We start from the raw sequence: 25899 nt of genomic DNA, 5'->3' as shown, positions 1-25899 counted from the left end.
TAATAACAGCAGCGGACGCGCATGTACGTTGGACTTCTTTCGCGCCGTACGTAGCCGACCGTACTAAACGGAGGTGCGCGGGAGGCAAAGACAACATTTTGGTCGTGGAGTCCGAAGTCGCCCCAACTCCCTTCACGCCCTTCTCCCCTGGCCCGTCCCCTCTGACCTCGATCCCCCTGCCCCCTGCTCCCTCCCCCCTGCCCCCTGCCCCCTCCTCCCCGGGGTGCCCCCTTCCCCCCCCCCCGCCATGCCCCCTTCTGAGCTCCCAGTGGCACGCGGCACGTGTCTTGGCAAGGGGCCGCCACTTGTAGCATCTCCCCGTGGGCAGGGAGCAAAGATTGAATCGTACACACACACAAAAACAAGACGAAGATCCCCCGTAAAGCTTTAACGTGCAGTGGGGGCAAGTGCTGTTAGCGAGCAGCTTTTGAGGCCGGCACAGCACACGAGGCGATGAGTTGCCAGCACCACGCCCGACCGCATTTGTCTCCCTAGTGGCTATGTTTACACACCACACCAGGTACTCATTTGAGGCTGAGTCGATCTAGGGGAGGCCGGTGACCGGTTCAGATAATCTTCACTGGTGTTGGCCGTGAGCGGGAATGGAACCCGTATCGCCGGGTTCATAGCGCAGCGTGCTAACCGCTACACTATCGCGAGACATCCAAAGAGCCACCCACAATCAGGTCTTGAACACGAGCTCCCAGCTCTTCCAACTCACCCATCGCCCCCCGGCGTCCCCGAGCCACCGGCTCCCCCCGAGTCCCCCCCCCCCCTCCGCCCCCTTCCGTCTGTTGCTGTTATTGGCACCGCGGATCGCAGTGTTCCAAGCATTGGGAACAAAGTCACCACAATAATTAGCGATCCCGAACAGGGTGCCGTGTTTGGCGGCACTGGGAGCGGGCCCAACGGATAAGAGGTTTTCTGTTAGTTTGTTAGCAAATCCATTGCAGCCACGGAGTTTCAACGTCAACTAACAAGCAGCTACTCATCTTGTTGGTGCGCACACGGGGCTGTCCCACACACCCGTGGTTTGCACCATGGAGCGTCGCTCATGACAAATAAAGACTCGAAGGTAGCGGCCGTGCGTTCCAGTATCGCGCTCCGGGCGACACGTGTTTAAAAACAAAATCCTCGGTAAAGAAGGAGACGGAGGCACTTCTCAGTCAGGTGGGAGGCGAATGCTTGCGGGCTCCGCCGTGCGATGCGACGCGATTATTTAAAAAACAAAAAAATCAGTCTCGTCGTCGCGTGGGCCAAGCTGCCGCGAGGCAACACTCGCTGCGTGATATGGAATTACAAAAACAATCAAAACGCCATCACGAAAATGTTTCTATTCACAGCAATAAATAAAAAGGACGACATCCGAGTGTAAATTGCGCGATGATTGTGATTCAAATACATTTTACAGTCCTTTGTCAGTAATCCACTGCTGGATGAAAACCTCCCCCCACGCTGTCGGGCATGGGAGTTGTTTGACCCATACTTCACCACGCTCGCCAGGAATAGAACTCCGATTTATAGCACAGGTGTGCTAACCGCTGCGCTATCCGAATTAGACGTAAAACCACTCAATCACACTATCACACTATTTACCGCGCCGACAAGTGCCTGTTTAAAACACGCGCTTATTCCTTTTCATTAACGATCTTCTAAGTTTTTATGGGCGGCGTCTTTTAAAACACGCGCTTATTCCATTTCATTAACGATCTTCTAATTGTTCTATGGGCGGCGTCTTGTTAGGCAAGGAGGCTATAACATCCACGTGCGGATCTATCGCAGAAAGCAGTGGCATCGCACCGTGTCCGAGAACGGCCTCGGGGAAGATGACTTTCGGGAACTACTTCTGAGGTCTCATCAATTGCCTCGCAACCACACGAGGTGGCGCTGTAGCTTCTTACGTGCACGGCCATCGAGGCACTCTCGCGTGCCAATGAAACCAAACATTGTCATCCTCAACAAAAATGTAAACTAAAAGCTATTCAACAATATATATTTTTTTTATTTTACAAGGTAATGCCCACTGAGTTATATACAGTAGCTCTTTTTCAGAAGCGACAAATGATAGCTGAACTTAGTGATTTAGCATGTGGAATTTTATTGGAGCTAAATACGCTAAACGCATGTCAATTCTAAATAGGGAGGGAAACACCGGAGGACCGGGAGAAAAATCCACGCGACCACTGGGAGGACGTGCAAATTCCAAATATACAGCAGGCATCAGAGTCGGGATTGAACCCACGACCTCCTGTATACCAGGCGAGGTAGTCAACATATCCTAGCCACAGTAATGATGAGAGAGAGACATGCAAACTTCAAATATACAGCAGGCATCAGAGTCGGGATTGAACCCACGACCTCCTGTATACCAGGCGAGGTAGTCAACATCTCCTAGCCACATTGATGAGAGAGAGACATGCAAACTTCAAATATACAGCAGGCATCAGTCGGGATTGAACCCACGACCTCATGTATACCAGGCGAGGTAGTCAATATCTCCTAGCCACATTGATGATGAGAGAGAGAGACATGCAAACTTCAAATATACAGCAGGCATCAGAGTCGGGATTGAATCCACGACCTCCTGTATACCACTACATATGTAGTAGCTACTACATATGTAGTAGCTACGGGTCCCGCACTTTCAAGGGCCCTGCGCTAAATGCTTTCAAGCTATCAATTCCGGTTCAGCGATTCTGAACTTCCTCTATTACTATAGTACTATACTGCCTTCAACTTTTATGAACGACTGGGTGTTTAAGGTTAGCGATTTGTCGTATTATCTGGCTGTATAGCAAATTAAAAAATACAATAACTTTATTATGCAAATAAAAAAATAATGTGTTCGAATATTTTTTTTATTTTTTTTATTTAGGGCCCCGCACTAGCTTAATCCGGCACTGGCGTCTCTGTAATCAACCCATATACACAATTTTATATAATGAAGTGATGATAAAGACTAGGCTGAGACCATCAACTGACTAACATCGAGGTTCGAACTGTGGATCTCAGTGGTGGCGGCGGCGGCTCGGTTGTCTGTGCACACGGCCACTGTGGACCTTCGTAAATGCTCGCTTCACATCACTTTGCCCAACGAGCCTGCGAAGGCTACATGGGGGGGTGGGGGGGTCTTTGTATTTGTTTGTGAGTCACTTCCCCCCAACCCCCCCCCCCCCCCCTTGCGGAGTCGCAGGGCCATCACCTCTGCGCGCAAACACGCGCATTTAAATTCTCTCACGCATGTTTTGCTGTCCTGCGTCCAAATGTGTAGGACGACAACAATAGCAGTCAGCCACCGTGCTGACAATGGAGCAGCAGCAGCGGCAGCAGCGGCGGCAGGGATAACAATGACGTGCACGTCGCCTTAAAGGTCGCGAGGAGGATGCTGAGAGGTGGGGGTGGGGGGCGCTTGGGAGCGAAGCGAGAAGTGGGACCCGGGGACAACAATGGGGGCTGCCTCCCCCCCCCCGCGCCCCCCGGCCTCCTGTGCAAGGAGCCGGGGGTCTCACGTTGGGTGCGCAACTCCGTTCCCATGACCGATTCCTTCCTCTTGCCAGGAACCACAGCGAGAATCGCCGTGGTTTCATACTCATCAACACCTCCGCCCTCCTCATCCATCCTCCTCATCCCTCCGCGCCGGCAGCAGTGGTGGTGCCGTTCGTGTTGACGCCGTTTGTTTATTTCTCGTCGTTAGCTATTGTTCGGCTTGTACTACGTCGTTCAGATTCCACTACGTTGTTGAGATTGTACTACGTCGTTCAGATTCCACTACGTTGTTGAGATTATACTACGTTGTTCAGATTGTACTACGTTGTTCGGCTTGTACTACGTCGTTCAGATCCCACTACGTTGTTGAGATTGTACTACGTTGTTCAGATTGTACTACGTTGTTGAGATTGTACTACGTTGTTCAGATATGTACTACGTTGTTCAGATTCTACGACGTTGTTGAGATTGTACTACGTTGTTCAGATTGTACTACGTTGTTCAAATTGTACGACGTTGTTCAGATTTTACTACGTTGTTCAGATTCTGCTACGTTGTTCAGCTTGTACTACGTTGTTCAGATTCTACTATGTTGTTCAGATTGTACTATGTTCAGCTTATACTACGTTATTCAGATTCTACTACGTTGTTGAGATTGTACTACGTTGTTCAGATGTTGTTTTCAGGTTGCGCTGCGTGTTGTTCGACGATGTCCGACGTTTCGCTCCACATGCAGGGAGCTTCTTTAGGAACCGAATTGAGCAAATAAAAAAATATCTTCTCTCGGTTTAAAACATTTTTAAAAACCATGGTGATCAACGATAATAATGACGGTGATAGTTTTTTTTCCTAAGTAGTGGGCCATTGTCATTACGACTCGTTCATGTCATGCTATGTTTAAAAAAAGAAAGTGTTGCTGGCTGGCCGGAGGGAGGCAGGGAGGGACAGACGGTTTCGTCCAAGGACGTGTGTGCTGCTTGTCTTAATTAAAGAAACACATGACTCACAACAATTCGCAGCTCTTATCTCGAAGCAAGACCCAGGCTTGCGCGCGTGTCCCCGGGCTGTGCCACACAAACTCGTCGAGAAAACCTTGGTCCGAGCGAACACGTCACTGCAGCACCCTCGTTATGACGTCTTTGTGACGTAACCCCCCCCCCACCACCACCACCATCCCCACATGTGCAGAGAGGTCTCACCCGGACGTCACTCTCCAGTCGGGCAAAAAGGAAGAGGCGCTTCGGCCACGCACTTCCCAAAATAATCACCGCCCCCCGCAACACGAATCGGCATGAGACCGGGAGAGGATGCCACCGGTCGTGGTTGTAATTGTTTAGCGATCTCCTTCACGTTCTCTCACTTCGCTCTCTCATCGTCCACTCACCTCTTGCCTCTCCCCACAGATGATCGCATTTCCTTCCATCAACTCTCTCAGTCTCACTTCGCACTCCCCCGGTTCCCTCCCGCCTGCACTTCTCTTCTCGACCCTCGCTCTGCGCCTTCCCTCCATCCCTGCTCTCTCTCTCTCTCTCTCGTCTCTCGCTCTCTCTCTCTGGGTGTTCCATCTCCCTCCTTGGATATCTCGTTATCATCTCACCAAGCCTCCACATAGGCTATTAAATGTCTTCACAACCCCAGCCTACGCATACTGTCGCTCACGTCACTTTCGCCGTGCGTAAGAAGATCTCTCCGACGGACTTATCCGAGCTCTCCCCTATTTCGATTCGTCTCTGCTGTCTCTCTTGTCGCTCTCCTTCCCATCGTCACCTCAATCTCTGATCTCTATCCCCCCACCCACCCACCCTAGGCCTTCTCTCAACGCTGCTCCCCTCCCTCACACCCACCCCCAGGGTTGCCACCTGTCCCGGTTTTCCCAGGATTGTCATCGCGTTGAGGCAGCTGCTGCCCTGGGAAAACTGTAACCTTTTCCGGGACGTCGCAAGTCCCGGTTCCTTGTCAGTTGCCCAATAATGCACCACTCAAGACAATGCGGTCACGTGGGGGTTTCCCGTTTCCGGGAGTGAAATATATATACACGTCCCTTGGAGTGTCCCGGATATGTTTAAGCCTCAGAGGTGGCAATCATCGATTCCCCCCTCCCCCAGACTCCACCGCAACCCCCTCCCGCACCCCCCCCCCCCCCCCCGCCATTCAGCCCCCTCGCTCGCTCGGCTCTGCGAATCGTCGCGCCCGTTTCCCCCTTCGCATTCAGTAATTTCCTCTTGGACACAAAAAATCCCCCCAAAAAACAAATAACACGGCGAGAAACTCAAACAATAAAAAGCCGTCCCGGGAAATAGCTGAAGTGGGGGTGGTGGTGGTTGGTGGTGGGGAGAGGGAGACTTTAAAACGACGTGCACTCCTGTGACGTCACAGACATCATCGATGTCGTCATCGCCGCCGCCATTATCACAACGAGATAAACTTAAAAAGCGACCGAACGAATCCTGCCACTCCCCATGCACACAACAGTGACAGGCACATTGCAAACTACAACAACGAAGCATAGATCCCCCGTGTAGCCTTAACAGACTGTAGGGGCAAGTGTTGTTAGCGAGCACCTATGAATGCCGGCACGGCACACGAGGGGGTGGGTGGCCAAAACCACGCCCGGCCGCCTTTGTCTCCCCAATGGCGATATTTACGCATCACACACAGTAACACAAACGCACACACTCACATCCTCCCGACACACATGCATACAATGCACTACGAACCAGGCGACCTCGGTTCCATTCCCGGACACGACTAACATCAGTGGCGAGTGACATCTTAACCAAGTCGTAGTCCCTCCTCCACCACCACCACCAACCACCAACAACCACCACACCAAATCCACTCAAATTGCACCAAAAACCATCGTGGTGAAGTATGGTCAAACACCCCCCCCCATCACTAAACACGGCAGTGGATCGACACACACAGACGTCGCTCACAATGCACGGAAACTCGACGCAAGCCTAGGGCAGATGCGCGCAGCCACGACAGCGCATCTGCCCCGATCACCACCCCCCTCCTCGGCCCGTCTGGAGTGACATCGCCTTCACGGCTGCACACGAGCGTCGAGCAGCAGCAGGGGCAGCAGGGGCAGCGGCGGGATGAACACACGCGAGCTAACCACCGCTATCGTCCGATTAGCGCGGTTGGGCTACGTACGGTGCGAAAGACGTTCAAAATGCGTATACAATAGCCCCTGCCCCCGTCATCATCATCATCAGCCGTGATCAATCCACTGCTGGATGAAGGCATCCCCTTTCCCTCACCCATCCCTCGCTGTCCCACTGCGCGATAACAAATCCGCGAGCGGCATCGGTGCCCCGCAGACTGAAACGGAACTCCGTTTCGAAGGCCTCCCCCTGTATACCAGGCGAAGTAGTTAACATCTCGCCACCACGGCACCTCCTCGCTTGGGGAGGCCTTCATCCAGCAGGCAATGTGGCGGCTGAAAAAGTAACGTGAACCCATTCCGTATAACATGTACACGCGTGTGTGTCGCGACCTTAAGCTATCGATATTAATCGACGCAATCGTTGCGCATGCTGCAGGTGTGTGCACGCGTGTTGCGCGTGTGTCCAGGTATACGCGCTGGGGAGCCGTAATATAGCGGGGTCAGTGCACTGCGCTACGAACCCGGCGAACATATAGTTCGATTCAAGTTGACAGCCAACATCGGTGGCGATCATCTGCACTGGTCGACTCGGCTAGAATTAAGTACCTGGTGTGGTGCGTAGGCATCGGTGCAGGGGAGACAAAGACGGCCGCGTGTGATCCTCACCACGCGGCAATGCGCTGCCTCGCCATTGCGGCCTTAACAGGCGCTCGGTAAAAGCACTTTATCCAAACGATCTGTTAAGGCTGTCTGGGGGAATCTTTCTCTTTGTTCCCGTGACGTGGAGAGCGTTCAGTCAAACGCAGTATTTCAAGGTGGATCAACCTCCGTCCACGTTCGCCAATGGACTCAGGTCACACGCCTGATGAGCAGTATAACAAAAGTTATTGTGTTGATCGACGTGCATTAAAATGACTTTCCCAACCTCGTTTCATGGAACGGGCAACCACTTTGCACCCCGTGGCACACCGCGGCCAGGCGGAATGGAGTCGAGGATGTAATACACGGCAAAAAAAAATTAAAAGCAGAGAGAGACGATAAGGGGGGAAGGGAATGGAACGACGGGAGCACAGGGTCGAGAAAATGATAGGAAGAAGCTACATCAGGGCCTCGACAGCGGGCGGCACACACAATTCACGTGGTCGACAAGAGGCTTGAGCTGATTTAGATATACACGGTCATTTATTCCGATTAAAAAAGTGCGCACCCGACCGCGGAATGGAGTCCAACTGGGAGCGGCAACATGGTTGCGTTTTAAAAAATATATATATCTACGTTTAATTTCACTTGGGTTCGCCGAGGCAATGCGACAGTTGACGTCAAGGTGAAAGTTTGACGTTCGCTTGAGCGGCACACGAGCAGCAATGACTGACCGCCAATGGGCTCGCAACGTCTCGGCAATGCACGTCCGACTCTGTTGATCGCGCAGCGACACGAGTTGCCACTATCCATCGTTTACTGCTACGGGCAGGAGGCAAGCCCCCGTTGTGTTCGCGGATTTAAAGAGAGCGAGTTGGCGAAAGGGTGACATGAACAGCGGCGCAAATTGAAAAGTTCCGGGAATGTTAAACGAACCGCGTCACTGTTTATTATTATTATTGCGTCTTCCGCCCTTTCAATTCAATTCAATGTCCATTCGTTACACGGAAAAATCCGTGTAGCCAGTTATCAAAATAGTTTCGGTGGCAACAGCTCGCAGGAGCCCAGTCAACAACCAACCAGGAAACTCGAGTTGTAGATTATTTTAATCGGAGTGAGAATTACAATTTGCATCGCCCTCTGTTGGAATAGCGTGCTGGTTTTTTTCTCCCAAAAAATCTATACGGATAATATATATACAGTAGGAGTCAATGGGTGAGTGGTATTTTGAGTCAGTGAGTGAATGAGTCAATGGGTGAGTGGTATATTGAGTCAGTGAGTGAAGGAGTCACTGGGTGAGTGGTATATTGAGTCAGTGAGTGAAGGAGTCACTGGGTGAGTGGTATATTGAATCAGTGAGTGAATGAGTCAATGGGTGAGTGGTTTGAGTCAGTGAGTGAAAGAGTCACTGAGTTGTTTATTGAGTCAGTGAGTGAATGAGTCAATGGGTGAGTAGTTTATTGAGTCAGTGAGTGAATGAGTCAATGGGTGAGTGGTATATTGAGTCAGTGAGTGAAGGAGTCACTGGGTGAGTGGTTTATTGAGTCAGTGAGTGAAGGAGTCACTGGGTGAGTGGTATAATGAGTCAGTGAGTGAAGGAGTCACTGGTTGAGTGGTTTATTGAGTCAGTGAGTGAATGAGTCACTGGGTGAGTGATTTATTGAGTCAGTGAGTGAATAAGTCACTGGGTGAGTGGTTTATTGAGTCAGTGAGTGAATGAGTCACTGGGTGAGTGGTTTATTGAGTCAGTGAGTGAAGGAGTCACTGCGTGAGTGGTATATTGAATCAGTGAGTGAATGAGTCAATGGGTGAGTGGTTTATTGAGTCAGTGAGTGAAGGAGTCACTGGGTGAGTGGTTTATTGAGTCAGTGAGTGAATGAGTCAATGGGTGAGTAGTTTATTGAGTCAGTGAGTGAATGAGTCACTGGGTGAGTGGTTTATTGAGTCAGTGAGTGAAGGAGTCACTGGGTGAGTGGTATAATGAGTCAGTGAGAGAAGGAGTCACTGGTTGAGTGGTTTATTGAGTCAGTGAGTGAATGAGTCACTGGTGAGTGGTTTATTGAGTCAGTGAGTGAAGGAGTCACTGGGTGAGTGGTTTATTGATTCAGTGAGTGAATGAGTCACTGGGTGAGTGGTTTATTGAGTCAGTGAGTGAAGGAGTCACTGGGTGAGTGGTACAATGAGTCAGTGAGTGAAGGAGTCACTGGGTGAGTGGAATATTTAATCAGTGGGTGAATGAGTCAATAGGTGAGTGGTTTATTGAGTCAGTGACTGAAGGAGTCAATGGGTGAGTGGTTTATTGAGTCAGTGAGTGAAGGAGTCACTGGGTGAGTGGTTTATTGAGTCAGTGAGTGAATGAGTCACTGGGTGAGTGGTTTATTGAGTCAGTGAGTGAATGAGTCAACGCGTGAGTGGTCAATCGAGTCCGTGAGTGAAGGAGTCAATGTGTAAGTGTAGGAGTGAATGAGTGAGCGTCCCACTGCGTCGCGGGGAAGGGGAGGGAGGAAGCAGAGGAGATGAAGGCAGAGAGAGAGAGTGAGAGTGGGGGGTAGAGGGGCGCGCATCTGTGAATGATTAGTGAGTGGTGGTGGGGGGGGTGAATGGCGATGCCGCCTTCCCCACAAGCGACTCGCCTCCCGATCGCCTCCCACTCCCCCGCCTGTCAGCCGCGTTATCACGGCAGGCACCCGGACACCGGGTACTCGCGGGCGCCAGGCACAAGGCGAGTACTGGCTGGGGCACGAGGTGCCGCGTACCGGTCAGCCACGAGGAAGTGGGTAGGGAGGGGAACGCACCAAGGAGTGGGACGTGCCCCGCGGAGATGGAGCGATCAAATCGGGCTCGGGTGCACGCGCGCCCCGGTGGATTGTTCGCACCGCGGGATCATGAGGGCAGGCGGCGTCTTGGGGAGGCCTTCGTCCAGCAGTGGATACACCATGGCTGATGACGACCAATGACGACGGTGATTCGGTGCGTACAGTAGAGGAAACTCCGCACGCGACAGACAGGTTCTCGGTACGAGGCGATCGAGAGGCAGGTGGGCAGAGAGACGGGCACAAGACAGGCAGGAGGCAAGCATCCACGAAGACGCAAGGCGTGTGGACGCAAGGCGATGCGGGCACTTGGCATGAAGACAGCCATAGCCGAGGCACACGCAAGCGTAACCACATTGTGGAACGATCTCCACCCCCCCCCCACACACAACCCCAATCCTGCCCCCCTTCACTTGAGCTTCTTCTGTCCAGTGCCACCCCCCCAGTTGCGCAACTATCGAGTGTGCAGGCGGTGCGACTGCACCTGGAGAACGACGGGCTGGAGGGGTCCAGGAGCCGGGCAACGCAAAGTTGGGGGAAGGTGAACAGGGCAGTGCCGGATTATCCTAGTAGCAAAAGTAGCTACATATGTAGTAGCTACGGTCCCCGCACTCTCAAGGGCCCTGCGCTAAATGCTTTCAAGCTATCAATTTCGGTTCAGTGATTCTGCACTTGCTCCATTACTGTAGTACTATACTGCCTTCAACTTTTATGAACGACTGGGTGTTTAAGGTTAGCGATTTGTCGTATTATCTGGCTGTATAGCAAATGAAAAAAACAATTACTTTACTATGCAAGTAAAAAAAAATGTTAACAAATGTTTGGGCCCCTTTCTAACATATGCTACAGGTCCTGCACTAGCTTAAACTGGCACTGGATGAAGCTACGCGACTGACACATCCCACAAAGGGGGATACTCGCACCCCCGTCCCTGATCCTACTCTCGAATCTCCCAGAGCACACCACGACACTGAATAAAGTGTCAAGGCGGTGTGGGAGTGTTGGGGGGGGGGGTTACATCAGAGTCACGTGGTATCCGAATGGGAACTCATCCCCGATCCGAGCGCAATAGCGCGATTGTTACGATACCAATAATAACACCAAACGATTTACCCGAGAAAGCTTCATTGATTCTCAAGATTTGCAGGAGGGGCCGCCATTTACGGTCAATTCCATCAACGCGCTTTTGGCTTAATATGTGTTAGGAAACCGGAGGATCCGGATACAACTACACCGCCCATGCAAGGATTAACACTCGAAAGGCTGCGCGGACTGATCAAATAATCCATCGCTGTACAATCATCTCATGGGCCACCTCGCAGCCACAGCTTACAATGCCTGGTGCGGCATTACCGGGTATGTATGCAGAACTTCTTTCCCACCGTACGTAGTAGCCGACCGTACCAGTCGGCGGTGCGGGGAAGGACAACAAACTGAAACACACGAGAGATCTGGCGCAATCTGGAGAGTTTGGACGGAGGCCAACATTTTGGCTGTACATTTCTTTTTTTTAAAGCGGCCACGTGTCGCGCGTACCGGGCACGCGCAGGGGGGGTCACGTGTCCCGGGACGCCAAATTGCTAAATTGTTCAGGGGTGGGTGCGGCGGCTCGCCCATGCGATTATCGTGTTTGGGAGAGGCAAGTGTTGATAGAACAAGCAGAGATTTAGACATTTCTCAAACCCGCTAAGCTGCGAGGTGACCGGGAGATGACAGTATAGCAAGTGGGTCCCGTGCACGCGTAGGTATGGCGGAGCCTTGGGCTTTGTCCCCTCGTATGGGTATTCCGGTTTCCTTTCGCAAGCAGCAAAAAAAAGCCCTTTGCCAGTACACTGCTGGATGAAGGCCTCTTCCACACGCCGTGTCGGTCATGGGGTTGTTTGACCACAAGTCACTAACCCGCAGTGATCAGCGTGGCTCATATGTTTATATATTGATTTAAAGCTTTCGTGACTGCAGGGATTCATATTATTGGTTCCTTGTTGTTTCCCTTCTACGTGACTTTACGAAAGAACCAAGAACTTGTTTATATATTTTTTTGTTATTATCATCATGGTAAGTATATATTACAGCAGCAGAGTATGACCGACTCTCGAGACTTTTCAAAAAGGGGTATGCATTTAGATGCTTGGCCAATTACATTAATGGTGTTTGGTTCCTCTTGAAATAACCCGGAATATCTAGAACAAAAACACCCACCTGTGAACACGTGGGGGAGACATGCACTCAAAGCCACACACAGATAGATTCAATGATCCCGTGTTGTACTGCCATCCAGAGGCCACATCACTGCCCAATCGAGGAGGGTCATCGAATTTCCAAACGATGTTTGCATAAACCATGACTCATTTGAGCAAAAAAATATATCAGTGTACACCAAGAGAGCATGAACTTTGGCTTAAATAATACAAACACGTGGTGAACTTTGACCCCGTGTTCCCTTCATCCATCAACTTTCACCTTCACGGTCCCCCTCCCCACCTACTCCCCTACTGATGGTAAGCACACGACTCCCTGAAGCACGTGCAGTGCGAGTTGGGGCACGTGTTTTACACAAGATGATAAGCTGGAAATTCTACTCCAATAACGGAGCCTACCATTGTTAAATGATTCGAATGCAAAAGGTAAAATGTGTGCACGGAGACTCGCGTAGATCCATAGACTGACACTCAGGCTAACACAGATAGCGACAGACTTGCCCATAGACCCATATATCGCCCAAAATAGATCCATAGTCTCGCACAAAAACCCATAGATTCACAAACATGCATAAACGTACAGAGACCCCATATACTTACATAAACATCAATGAACTCGCGTAAAGATACACAGGCTTAGACAGTCCCATACACATAAGTGAGCCGTATACCTACATTAAAGATCTACACACGAGATCTACACACGTGCAGAGAGGCCAAAGACGTATACACAGAGGCACATACTTCATAGAATCCCATGGATATGTAGACCATCCACGCAGTAAGAACGCACGCGGTAACCGCGCCGTTACGTAACATTGCATTGATATTTGTTTTTGTTTTCGCAAAAAAAGTTTCTTTTGAAAGTATTTCATCACCAATCTTGCCACCCCCCCCCCCTCCCAAAAAAAACTGTGCAGATCCGGGCACCGGTGTTGGTGAGCCGTACTATAAATCTCGCACAGAATAGTTTATGGGATTTGTAGGATTCCGTACGAACGCGAGCGGTGCTTTAAACGGGGACGAGCGGGCACAGCGAGAAAGATCCGCGGCCTCCCATCCCGACTTGCAGCGCAGTACTGCAAAGACAAAGATCGCCACCCCCCCCCCCCCCCCCCGTATAGCCTGAAAATGATGTTGGAGAAAGTGCTGTTAGCACCTCTGAAGGCCGACACGACACGCGAGGGGGTGGGGGTTGGCCGAGCACGACGCCTGACCGCGTGTATCCCAAATCGCAATATGTACATGCCGTACCAGGTACTCATTTGAGGCTAAGTCGACCTAGGAAGGGCCCAAGATATCGGTTGAATAATCATCATCGGTGTTGGCCGTGAACAGCGCGCCAATCACTGCACGTCCGCTCCCCACAAGCACACCAGAGTACTGGAGGTAAATACGCGATCACTTGGTCTCCATTGACAAGTAGGAGAAATGGTGCCACTCAAATTAACCTTATGGCGGGACCCCGGGTTCCCATAAGCCCCCGGCTCTCGCATAAACTGCGTTGCGACGTCATTGTATGCCTGTTGAAGGCGAACGATACGGCAATCTTTTTCTCTCGACGAGCTCTACACGATCTCGCTAATCAAAGTTTTGTTTATGACTACGGCAATTTTGGCAACGACCCGGGTGCTTGGTTAATTACGATTTTGACTTCCGTTTATTCGGGACCCCGGGGTCCCGCCATAAGGTTCATATGAAGGGATGGCGAGCACCATGACGATTACTTGGTAATGATAATTATATAGATGGATGAATAAATCGTGATCAGTGAGAGATTCTTGATTATTTTCGATGATGATTATGGAGCTAAATTATGTGTAATAAGTAATTACGATTGATTGTGAGGATTGGTAATTATTAATGCTCATCACCATGTGGCAAGTGCCACCGGCTCGCATTTCCACCAACAAGGGGAGGAGGGGATGGGGGAGGAGGGGATGGGGGAGGGGGTCTCCCAGGCTTTGTGGCTTCATTTGGCCGTGGCGTCAAGACGTGAATCTGGCCCAACGTGTTTATAGAGGCGGTCGTGTCTCCACAGCCATAATCCGCGCGATGACATTTGGAAGTAAAAAAAAGAGCTGAGCGAGGTCGGTCAGAGAAGCTGCGGCAACGAGGCGGAGTTGTTGTTTAGAAAGACAAAGGCAGTTGCGTTAAACCCCAGTGCTCAGTGACTACACAGAGCGACTGTCAAGTGGGTGAGCGGGCAGACGGGCGGGCAGACTGTAGGACTGGCAGACGGGACAGCTTTGAGATAGGAGATAGAAATAGAAACATGCCAAGTGCAGGACAAACAGGCAGAGGGAAAGTGTGCCAGAGTAACTGGAAGATTGCAAAGGGGAGAGAGAGAGAGAGGGACAACGTGGCAGACAATTAATCAGTTTGCAAGATAAAACAAAAAAAGTTAGATAACAAGTCATGAGACAGACGTAAGAACAGACAGACCGACAATAAGAGAGATACAGATCATTCCCAAGGCATATTGACAGCACATTGGATGACAGCCAGACAGGAATACAGCCTTTTTTTGCCACGTGTAAACATTTTAGATAAAGACACACACACACAGGCAGAGATATAAAAACGGAGACACGGGCGACAGAGAAACAGACAGACGGATACGCAAAGAGAGAGAGAGAGGAAACGAGAGAAGCGCCCTTTGCCAGCTCAGCATTCTATCATCCAATTCCTCGTCGTGCAAATCCCGTTGCTTACTCCCGCATCTCCTCCGCACCACACAACTTACATATAGTCATAAAGCTCTTATGCGGATTATCATGGGGCAAAATAAATAAATGCATACATACATAAATGGGTATTCGATCCACATCTACATAAAAAAACGAAATGTAAAAATGTTTAGTAGATGAGCCCCCGCTGTGTTCGCAGACAAACGTTATTGAACAGCATTCTGGGTCTCATCAAGTCAGGCGCTACGTACGAATGCTGCTGCGTTGCCAGATGTTACTGGCACGGGAACCACTTTACGATGGGGGCCCTGTTCAGTGCGCTATTGGGGAGAAATAGCGCACGATATGTATTTATTTACGCTAATGTCTTTTCTCGAATTAATTAGAAATATAATTTACACGATTATGTTGGAGCGACCGACAGAGAAGCAGCAACAGATATAGATAGACATTGCCGATGTATGTTGAACTTCGTGTGCACCGTGCGTAGCCAACCGTGCGAATCGGAGATAATACTCCACAATAGATTACAGCCTTGAGTCAGTCTACCGTGGAATGAAGGCCCTCGCCGTGCCGGTTACGGGGGTAGCGTGAGCATACTTCTTCACGCTGGTCGGTGAAGGTTGGGGGGGGAGGAGGAATCGAACTCAGGTTGCTCAACCCAAACGACGATACGACGAGATGCCGTAGCGCACTATTCGAAGCGCCATTACATCACCGTGACATTACGGAGACAGAAACGTAATCAAAAATAACAAATTACCGAGACGCCAGAAACACTGACAAATTGTCAACAGATGGTGGTCGAGTTTCAACGATAAAATGTCTCTTCTATCGCGAGCAGCAGCGTGATGACAGCAGCTGGAGGGGGAGGGGGCATCCCTCCCCTCGGGCCCTCCCGAACTCCCCTCTCCTCCTCCACCGGACCCTGGCCTCAAATGTCTGTGAAGTTCTAATCGAAAACGACAGCGGAATTTCCTACTTGAGGAGACATCGGACGACCAGACGCGCGCTCGGGGAGCGGCAGATCCCAAACACGTGGATGTGCGTGTGTGTATGTGTGCGCGCGTGTGTGCGTGCGTGTGTGTAGTGGGGAGCGGTGGTGGAGCGGTTAGCGCGCTGCGCTACAAACCTGGCGACCCGGCTTTGATTCCCGATCAGGGCCAACACCCAGTGACGATCATCTGAACCGCTCCTGGGACTCTCCTAGGTCAACTCAGCCTCAAATGAGTACCTGGTGCGGTGTGTAAACATCGCCACTAGGGAGAAAAAGGCGGCCGGGCGTGGTATTGGCCACCCACCCCCTCGTGTGCCGTACCGGCCTTTATAGGTGCTCGCTAAAAGCACTTGCTCCTACAGTCTGTTAAGGCTATACGGGGGATCTTTGTCTTTGTGTGTGTGTCGGGAGCAGTGGTGTAGTGGTTAGCGCGCTGCGCTATGAACTCGGCGACCCGAATTATATTCCTGGTCACGGCCAACACCATTGAAGAATATCTGAACCGGTCCTGAGTCACCCCCAGGCCGACTCAGTCTCAAATGACGACCTGGTTCGATGTGTGAACATCTTTATTAGGAAGAGAAAGGCGGCCGGTGTGATGATGGCCACCCACCCTCTCGTGTGCCGTGCCGGCCTTCATTCGGTGCTCGATAATAGCACTTGCCCCAACAGGCTGTGAAGGCTACACGGGGGGATATTTATCTTTGTGTGTGTAAATATTAAAGTGTGTGCGTGAGTATGCGTAATTACGTATGGATCTGTGTGTGCGTGCGCGCGTGTATGAGTGGTGCAGAGGAATTACAGCGGAATGGAGAGAGGTGGGGAGGAGCGGGGATGGACAGAGATGGAGGGGTGGAGGGATGAAAGTGCAGCCATGCAGGAAGACAGTGATGACAGGAGGGAGTGGAGAGGGAGAGAGGGACGGACGAAAGGGGAGCGAGAGGGAGGCAGGGAGAGGAGTGATCGCTGAGGCAGATGGAGGAGAGTCCACACATTTGCTTAAAACAGATGCGCAAGAGAGACACCAGCTGACATCATGACCAGCTGTTTATTTGTCAACTTTAAATTACGCATCGAGCATTACGGTTTTTTTTTTGTAAACGCAATGCAATGCCGATTCACGTATTAATATACAAGTTCTAAATGTGACGGCACCTCAAGATGCTTTATAGAAACCGGGCACATTCATTTTATAAAAAAAGAGAGGCATTCAGTCAGATGTCGAGGGGAGGGGAAAGCAAGCACGGGCGGCTTGGGGAGAAGAGAGTTCCAAGACCTTGGGAGCAGCAGAGGAGAATGAGTGACCTTCCTCCCACTGATGCCAAGGTTGGCTGGGTGGCTTCGACGAAACTGTGCACGTCACTGGCAACGAAATCGCGTGAACGAATCTCGTCGCGCCTGCACGCCGTCGGTCGTCCAACTGACGACAACTCAGCCTCACCACGTGCGTGTGGAATGTCCCCACGTGTTCCACCACGAGCGTCGTTGCTGAAATTGATGCCCACGAGCATCTTAGCGCAACGGTACGAATTTCACACCCCCTCACGCCCCACGCCCGAAGACACGCACACAAGAGAAGCCGTGAGCGCGCGTGTCGACCCCGCTCGCTGTGACCGCCGCGACATCCCAAGGCCGTGCTCGACCACGACACGATATTCAGTTTATTATGCAGTTAATTAACACACCGGGGGGGGGGGGGGTGTTACAAACTGGGATCGGCTCACGTTTAGAAATCTGCGGGTGCCGTGAGGTCACGACGAGATCGGCGGGAGTCATGGGGAGGGAGGGGCAGGACGGAGAAGAGGGGTTAGGGGGGGGGGGAACAAATTACAATCAGAAAGAAAGATTTCCCCGTGTAGCCTTGACAGACTGTTGGGGCAAGTGTTGTTAGAAAGCACCATGTACTCATTTGAGGCGAGTCGACCTAGGGGGGCGGGGGGGGGGGGCACGGACCGGTTCAGATATCCGTCACCGATGTTGGGCGTGAGCGGGAATCGAACTCGGGCCGGAGGGTTCGTAGCGCAAGCACGCTAACCTCTACACGACCGCTCCCCACGAATAACAAATAACCGCGGCCATCACCACCAGCATTTATTTGACACGTCCTACTAATGAGACTCAAGATAGGAAGTGGAAACCGGTGCAGGGTTTGGTTATTCAAAGAAATTCTACCGCTGCTGCTGGAAAACATTGCTCAAGAGACTTATGGGATAAAAAAAAACAATCCATGACGTCGAGAAGAGACACAACCCCGTGTCTGTTTAAATGCTTCACCTGCCAGTTGGCATATCAAAGCATTTACTAAGGTATGGTTCCCGGACGCCCCGATCATTTGCTAATACCTACTATAATCACTCAGGAATGTCTGTCCTGAACGCTCGTGACGTCACTCCACATCGATCAGCCCCCTCATTAATATTCATGAGCGGGTGACGTCCTCCATACGGACACCCCCCCCTCCCCCCCATTATTATTACCACCTACTATATTTACCCAAGAATGTCTGTGTGCAAAGCTCGTGACGTCACTCCACGTCGACCAGCCCCCCTCAATAATTATGAACAGGTTATGTCCTCCACATGGACCCCCCTCCTTGTTAAAAATCATGAGCAGGTGACGTCACTCCACATCGAACAGCCCCCCTCATTAATAATCTTTGACAGGTGATGTCCTCTAAATGGACACCCGCCACCCCATACATACTCATGAGCGGGTGACGTCACTCCACATGGGGGGGGGGGGCGCCTCCTCCCCCCTCCTCAGCGTCAACTCACAGCCCTCACTACAAAGGCAGAACCCTCACGTCACGTGGTCTCTGTAACGCTGTTGTTGAGACATCAAAGTAAAAAGGACGTCATGATGAACAAGGGATTATAACCTTAAAATAAAATAAGTCTGTGTCACTGCGACCTTACATTTTGTACACGCATGAATGCAATTAATATCACGTCGCGGTCTGATTTTCGCTTGCAAGTTTCAGATTTACTGCAATACACCCGTCCTTGGACGGACAAAGGGCTAGTTATATTTAATACTGCAAGACCATACACGCAGCAACAACAACAAAAAACCCTAATTACTTTTTTTACACAGCGCTGTTCATGCAAATTTAATTTCACAATCGCTGATAAACCACATACAAGCTGGAAGACTGCTAAGTGGTGAACCAATGCCGATAATTGCTCTGCAGTTCTCTATATATTAAGATGTTTTCAGCCAATTTCTGATTGGTTATACATGTGGGATGAAACCGAGGCACCCGGAGATACCCGACGCAATGCGAGGGGACAACGCTCTATCCCATACAGAAGGGACGGATGATATCGGTCCCACCGCTTTGCTCTATCGCATTCCCCTGGCGAGCCACGGTTATAGCACCTCGATACCCACGGGAAGGGAGTCTCGCAACATTTTGTCCGATCCACCAACCCTCTCTGCCTCCACAGTGATGGGTTACAGGCCACGTGCAGAGCCACCAACCGCCTGACACCAGCGCGTTGGTTATGGGCGCTTCCGTGAGGACGTGACCCAAAAAACACGACGACAACCTCCGACGATCTCGGTGTTTGCCCCCCAGGAAAGCGGCGACCCGAGTTCGATTTCCGCTCACAGCCAACATCAGCGACGAATATCTGGACCGGTTCTGGGCCTCCCCCCAGGCCGACTCAGCCTCAAATGATGACTTGGTGCAGTGTGTTAACATCGCCACTAGGGACACAAAGACGGCCGGGCGTGGTGTTGCCCCCCCCCCTCCTTGTGTGCCGTGCCAGCTTTCATTGGTTGCTCGCTGAAAGCAGTTGCCCAAACAGTCGATTAAAGGCTATACGGGGGAAATTTGTCTTTGTCTCCGTGTACGCACGCAAGTGCATGTGTGTGCTAAATTACGTCTTGTGGGGTGCGTGTGTGCATGAATTTGTATGTGCATGTGTATACGTGTCTGCTACCCTGGTGTCTGTGATTGTGTGTGTTCTGGTGTTTATGCGCGTGTATGCCGAGGTGTGCACGCGTGTGCGCGCGTGTGTGTGGACGTCACGTGAAAGGAAATTCACACTTATAAAAATTCACACTTTGAAAAAATATATTTTCTCTTCGCACAGGTCGCTCCTCGCACAATGCAGCTGCTTTGTACCGGCGTCCGAACAAAAGCAACAGCTGTTTTTATTCCGTAGAATTGTTTACTGCTTTTGGTTTATCAGAGATTGGTCTTTCTTGTTATTATTGTTATTGTAAAAAAAAACACGGACAGAGACTTCGCGAAGCTAGCACAAAGACCAGACTGAGAGTAATAACAAGATTTAGTTGTGTATATGTTTGTTTAAACCACTACATCGCAGTACCAGCGAGGGGAAGGAGGCTGGAGCGGTTGGGGAGATTCGGGGAAGGAGAGGCCAGGACCCGGGTATTGTTGGCAACAAGGACCCCCCCCCCCCCCCCGTGGATTGGACCTGAACAAAGCATCGATAAAATGAACTCGATGCCATTTCAATGCGAGTGGATGCGCAACGATATTAATGGAGTGGAAGGGCAAGCAAACGTGGACATGAGTCATGGACCGTGGCGGGGAAATACAGAAAACTTGGATGTAATGGGTGTGGGGCATGCGTGTTACGGGGTAGAGGAGTATGGGCAAGCTACGAGTCGCTTCGGACTAGAACGTGGAAAAAACGTGTGGTAGTAGGAGGAGGTGGAGTACGACGGGTGTCTAGGATGGAGGTTGGGGCGGGTGGCTTGCCGAGACGTGAACCACGGGACGAGTACCCAGAGTTGGGCGATTAAAGGGGAGGGCAGAAAGCCAGACAGTGGCCCTTGTCAGGGCGGGGCGTTGACTTTACAGAAACTTAAGGAATCTGGCAGAAGGAAGGAAGCGATGGCGAGGCGTGGTGGCATTTAACGGCATTGGCTGTGATGATTTCTTGACCTTAGTCGATTTAACAAGAGCGGTAGGGATAATCACCGCGATGCATGGGGTGCACTAACAGGAAGATCCACGTCACAAGGAATTCCTTTTGTCCGTCTGAGGCAGCCTGTTAGTCACAGCACTTGGGGAATGATGGCCACCAGGCACCGTTTCAATACAAATAAGCGGAGTTAGTGTTCACGATGTGTTCGCGGAAACCCAGTGAGACTGACTAATTATAGGTCAAGTATGATATAATTATTTGTAATAATAAATATATCAAATCCACTGCGGCATGAAAGCCTCTCCATGGCGTATGGTCAGATCGCTTGTGACAAAGAGCTTCATAGGTCAGTGGGCCTTACCTGGTAAAATAAAAGTAGTTTCTCTCATGGGGGGTTACTTGACTATACTTCACCACGTTGGTCGGTACGGCTTGATGATGGCTGGGGTGGAGGGGGGGGTGCAGGATTCGTTCAAATATTTTCAAGCCACGGATGTTAGCCGTGGCCAGGAATATAATTTAGGCCGGCCGTCGGATGCATGACACTCACCACTGCGTCACCGCTCCAGATATAATTCAAGCAGAGAGACTACCTCCTTTGTTTAAAACAAGGCGATAGCCGCTTCAGATACAATTCAAGCAGAGAGACTATCTTCTTTGTTTAAAACAAGGCGATAGCCCGTGGAGGGAACGGATCCGGCACGCATTTGAACGAACGTTAACTCGTTTGTGTCAGATGTTTGGCGTGCAGACGTCTCAATTACCAACGCCGCGGCAACTGGCGCCCAGGTGGATTGGATGTTTTCCAAATTTGCTAAAGTTGCCCTCAAATTACTCAATTGGGGGGGGGGGGGGGAATACGTAGCAACATCGCCGCCCTACTGCGAAACACAGCAGGAGCCTCCTGAAAAAAATTGAGAGCCAGCGAGGTTTTCTCGTGCAAATAAGTGACAACAACAATAATTCGGCAATATACGTAACTATGCCCATGTGTTCCCCTTTTTCTACAACATGTGATTCTGACCGTCAATAATGCACGGAGGGATAGGTGGGGGGGGGGGGCGTGGATGGGGGGTGGAGGGCATGGGAGGGTAGGGCGAGAATGGAAAGAGTTTTTAGTTTTCACACCTGCCCTGCCCGACATTCCCTAAAATCTGGGCCTTCCAATATTTCAGTGACCCTTCGCGCGGCCCGCTGCTCCGTCTCTGCCAATCTTTCCACTGCCATGTTAATCAAATCGCCTGCACACATCGCACGCGCATGATGATTGGTGAACACGGAGAGCTGCGCGGTCACGACGCTGCCAGGAATGTTTCGTATGTTGGGGGGGGGGGGGGTGGGCTGGGGGAAGGGGTAGCGGGATGGGAGGGGAGCCACGATGGAACGATGCCGATTCAGAAGTTTATCTAGAGGCCACCTGGGCAATCCACTGCTAGATGAAGGATGATGACCTCTTGGAAGGCAGGGTTGTCGAGGGCAGGTTCAGATATCCCCCGCCACCAATGTTGGCCGTGGCCGGCAAGCGAACTCAGGTTCGCAGAGTTTTTTGCGCAGAAAGCAAGCCGCCCCACCGCTCCCCCAACACCACACCACTGATTCCGAAGTTAAAAATTGCAACAAACATAAATGAACATGATTTGAAGCTTTCGTGACTGCAGGAATTACTCGTTGGTTCTTTCGGTAAAGTCACGTAAAAAGAAAATATTTAATTTATTTTCTTTCTACGTGACTTTACCGAAAGAACCAAATAATAAATGAACGTGTCCAAAATCGGTGGGTGCTTTAACGTGGATGATGGAAATCCCACATTGCCGTGGTAAGACCAGGTGGCACCCGGTTTCCTAGCCGCCGGCTACCGTCTCCCAGCAGATAGAATCAATTGGGCGCACTCCACCGAGCGGACGAATGAATGCTTCTCTGCCTGTGAGCGGTAAATCATCATCATCATAATCGAGGAGCGTGGTCTCCTACAGCGATTCCACATTCTAGTGGCAGGGCTCCCAGAAACGCTTGGAGTCTTTCAAACTTGGGGTGACTTGTATTCGTATCCTCGTTTGCACAATGAAAGACGGACAGACAGAGAAACCTCGGAGGCAGGCAGGGAGACAGGAAGGCTCGTGGGCAGATAGACGGATGGATAGACAGAGGGGTTAACAAAACAAAGTGTATTCATCTGCCGCTGTGGTGACAATGTGATTACATTCCGACGTTAACTATTGACATCGACAGATGACCAATCATCCCAAAGGATAGAGAGTACAGCGGGTAGACGAACAGACACATGGACGAAGGGACGGAGAGGCAGACAGACAGAATGATATACACGGACAGACATAGCGATGGCTGGATGGACCAATTGACTTGCGTGTCTCAGCAGGCGAGTTCGATTCCTGCTCACGGCCAATACCAGTGACGATTATCTGAACCGGTTGTGGTGTGAAATCATCAGCAGAGTGTAGGAACACGTGCTGTTAGCGGGCACCTATGAAGGCCGACACGGCACACGATGGGGTGAGTGGCCAGCAACCACGCCCGGCCGCCTTTGTCTCCTGAGTGGCGATGTTTACACACCGCACCAGGTACTCATTTGAGGCTGAGTCGACCTAAACCACACACGTGCAATACACTCGCGCAACACGAACAATGAAACCTGTATTTTCCTGAAAGCCAAACTCCCCGAGTGTTGAAAAGTATTCTTCTCTAGAGTCCTGCAATCGGATCGTTGGCCATATCCTTTGTTTAATGAATAATAATCATAATGTCCATCCCGCTTCGTGCGGGACGACAACGGTGAAACCGGAGGGGGGAAAAAAAACCTCACCACGCGTACGTGGAGGGAATCGCTCGTGGTCCCGCGACGCAGGTGGGAACCTCGCGAAGCCGGCTTGCTGTACTGCCATCTCCTGACCACCAACCATTCCCTCCAAACCGCTTTAACCGTAGGCGCGTGGCACCACACCCTGGCTACGCGAGTCGAATGCAGGCGGAGCAGTGACGAGCCCGCCGCGTGGAGCGCAAGGGCTCCGTCGCTATCGTGTCCAGGCACGAGCACTCTCCCCACATCTCAATCACCCCCCCCCCCCACCACTCCCAACCCCAAGCATCTCCCCCTGCTCGAACGAGTAATGTGGGCGGCGACGCAGACCCAAACCTGCGCGAGTGAGAACTTTCACTTTCCCATGACGGGGTCAGTCTATCCACACAACACGGCGACTGATGCCCTCTTGACAATGTGCTACGGACATGTCGTTCGTTTGTTTGTTTGTTTATCGACCGCGGAGATATGATTATGATGATGACGAGCCGAGTTGAACAATGACCGGGATTGAAAAATTCGGTAACGTTTCCACCGTCGCTTGGCATGAACCCATGCTGCCCACAGCGGCACCGGGCACCATTGCATCGCAGTGGCAGTGTGTAGGAGCGTACTCCGTTCCATTTCTCGATCGGGCTTCAGCGACGCACTTCAACGGGAGGCGAATTTCTTAACTCACAGCTGACCAGGAATCAGCCCTCTCTAATCGCCGATGAACGCTTCCAGATTTATATTGAGAACAAAAAAACACCTTTAAGCTGGCCCTGTCCCAATGATCAAATATCCCAGATGTAATTTGTGATCCAAATGAGAAAAGGAAATATAATATTCCCCCCTTCTGATCATGAGCTCCGTGCTCGACTGCATTGTGTTCCAAATTCATTTCGGAACCTTCCATAACAGAGAATTACAATCTCTATCATCTCTGTGCATTACATAAGCGGTACACACACACAGTGACACACACATACAGTAACACGTTCACAAGACACAAAGATTAAGATCCCCCATATAGCCTTAACATACTGTAGGGGCAAGTGCTGCTAGCGAGCACCTATGAAGGCCGGAACGGTACACGAGGGGGTGGGTGGGTGGCCAGCACCACGCCCGACCGCCTTTGTCTCCCTAGTGGCAATGTTTACACACCGCACCAGGTACTCATTGAGGCTGAGTCGACCTAGGGGAGGCCCTGGACCGGTTCAGATAATCGTCACTGGTGTTGGCCGTGAGCGGGAATCGAACCCGGGTCGCCAGGTTCATAGCGCAGCGCGCTAACCGCTGCACTATCGCTCCCCACAACACAGAGACACAAGACAAAGACAAAGATCCCCCGTATAGCCTTAACAGACTGTAGGGGCAAGTGCTGTTAGCGAGCACCTATGAAGGCCGGAAAAGAGACACACACACAGAGACACACACACACAGAGACACGTTCACACAGAGACACACACAGATACGTTCACACAGAAACACACACACAGAGACACGTTCAAACGCATGCGCACAAAGGAATACCGGCAAACCCAGTTCGACTCCCGGCCACGTCTATCGTCAGGGGCGGGGGCTATCTTCACCAGTGCTGCCCTCACAACCCCCCACCGCCTCGCACCAACACGCATTGACCAGCGTGGTGAAGTATGGCGAACCAACCCTCATCACCAACAAGGTAGAGGGAAGAGGCCTTTACCCAGCGGTGGATTGATGAAAGGTTCTAAATGATGCTTAAACCGATCACCCCGTACTCGCAAGCGCACCCACGTGCTGCCATGCGCTCGACGTTCACTCCGAGTCCACCTTCAGATGACACACAGCACACGTGCGGCGTCCCGCACAACATCAAAGGCGCGGCAGGCGCTCGTGAGCAACAAATCATCCGCAGCAAATCTATTTGAAACCTCGAAAGAATACGAAACCGAATATGACTGTCAATATGAATCACCTAATGTATAGCCTCACTGTCAATCCGCTGCTTGATGAAGGCCCCCCCCCCCGCGCCGTGCCGGTCGTTTGACCATACTTCACCACGCTGGGCAGTGCGAGTGAGTAAAGCTGGGAGAGAAAAGAGGGTCGGGGCGTTGGGCCGGCAGTGCCGGTTCAGATATCACTCGCCGCCGCTACCGTCGTCGATTTCGGGCGGCCGGGTTTTTCAGATCGCCGTGCGCAGTGTCGCGCTGACCGCTACCGCGAGTGGCCGATGCCCCCCCCCCCCCCCCCCACCACCACCACCACACGCTCCCCACGGTCACAACGC

At 51.4% G+C, this 25899-nt stretch overlaps 1 protein-coding gene across 2 annotated transcripts in view; it reads right to left on the bottom strand.

The window, feature by feature from the left end:
- The window catches only part of LOC116938564 (gap junction gamma-1 protein-like), a 50514-nt gene that overhangs the window by 12790 nt on the left and 11825 nt on the right, over window positions 1-25899 (bottom strand). The gene's annotated exons all lie outside the window — the stretch shown is intronic.

The sequence above is a fragment of the Petromyzon marinus genome, chromosome 4 (genome assembly GCF_048934315.1).
Source record: "Petromyzon marinus isolate PM22_M1 ecotype Great Lakes invasive population chromosome 4, UKy_Petmar_22M1.pri1.0, whole genome shotgun sequence".
NCBI classification, from domain to species: Eukaryota; Metazoa; Chordata; class Hyperoartia; order Petromyzontiformes; family Petromyzontidae; genus Petromyzon; species Petromyzon marinus.
Note: the sequence above shows the minus strand (reverse complement) of the source record. Positions and strands in the feature narration are given on the sequence as shown.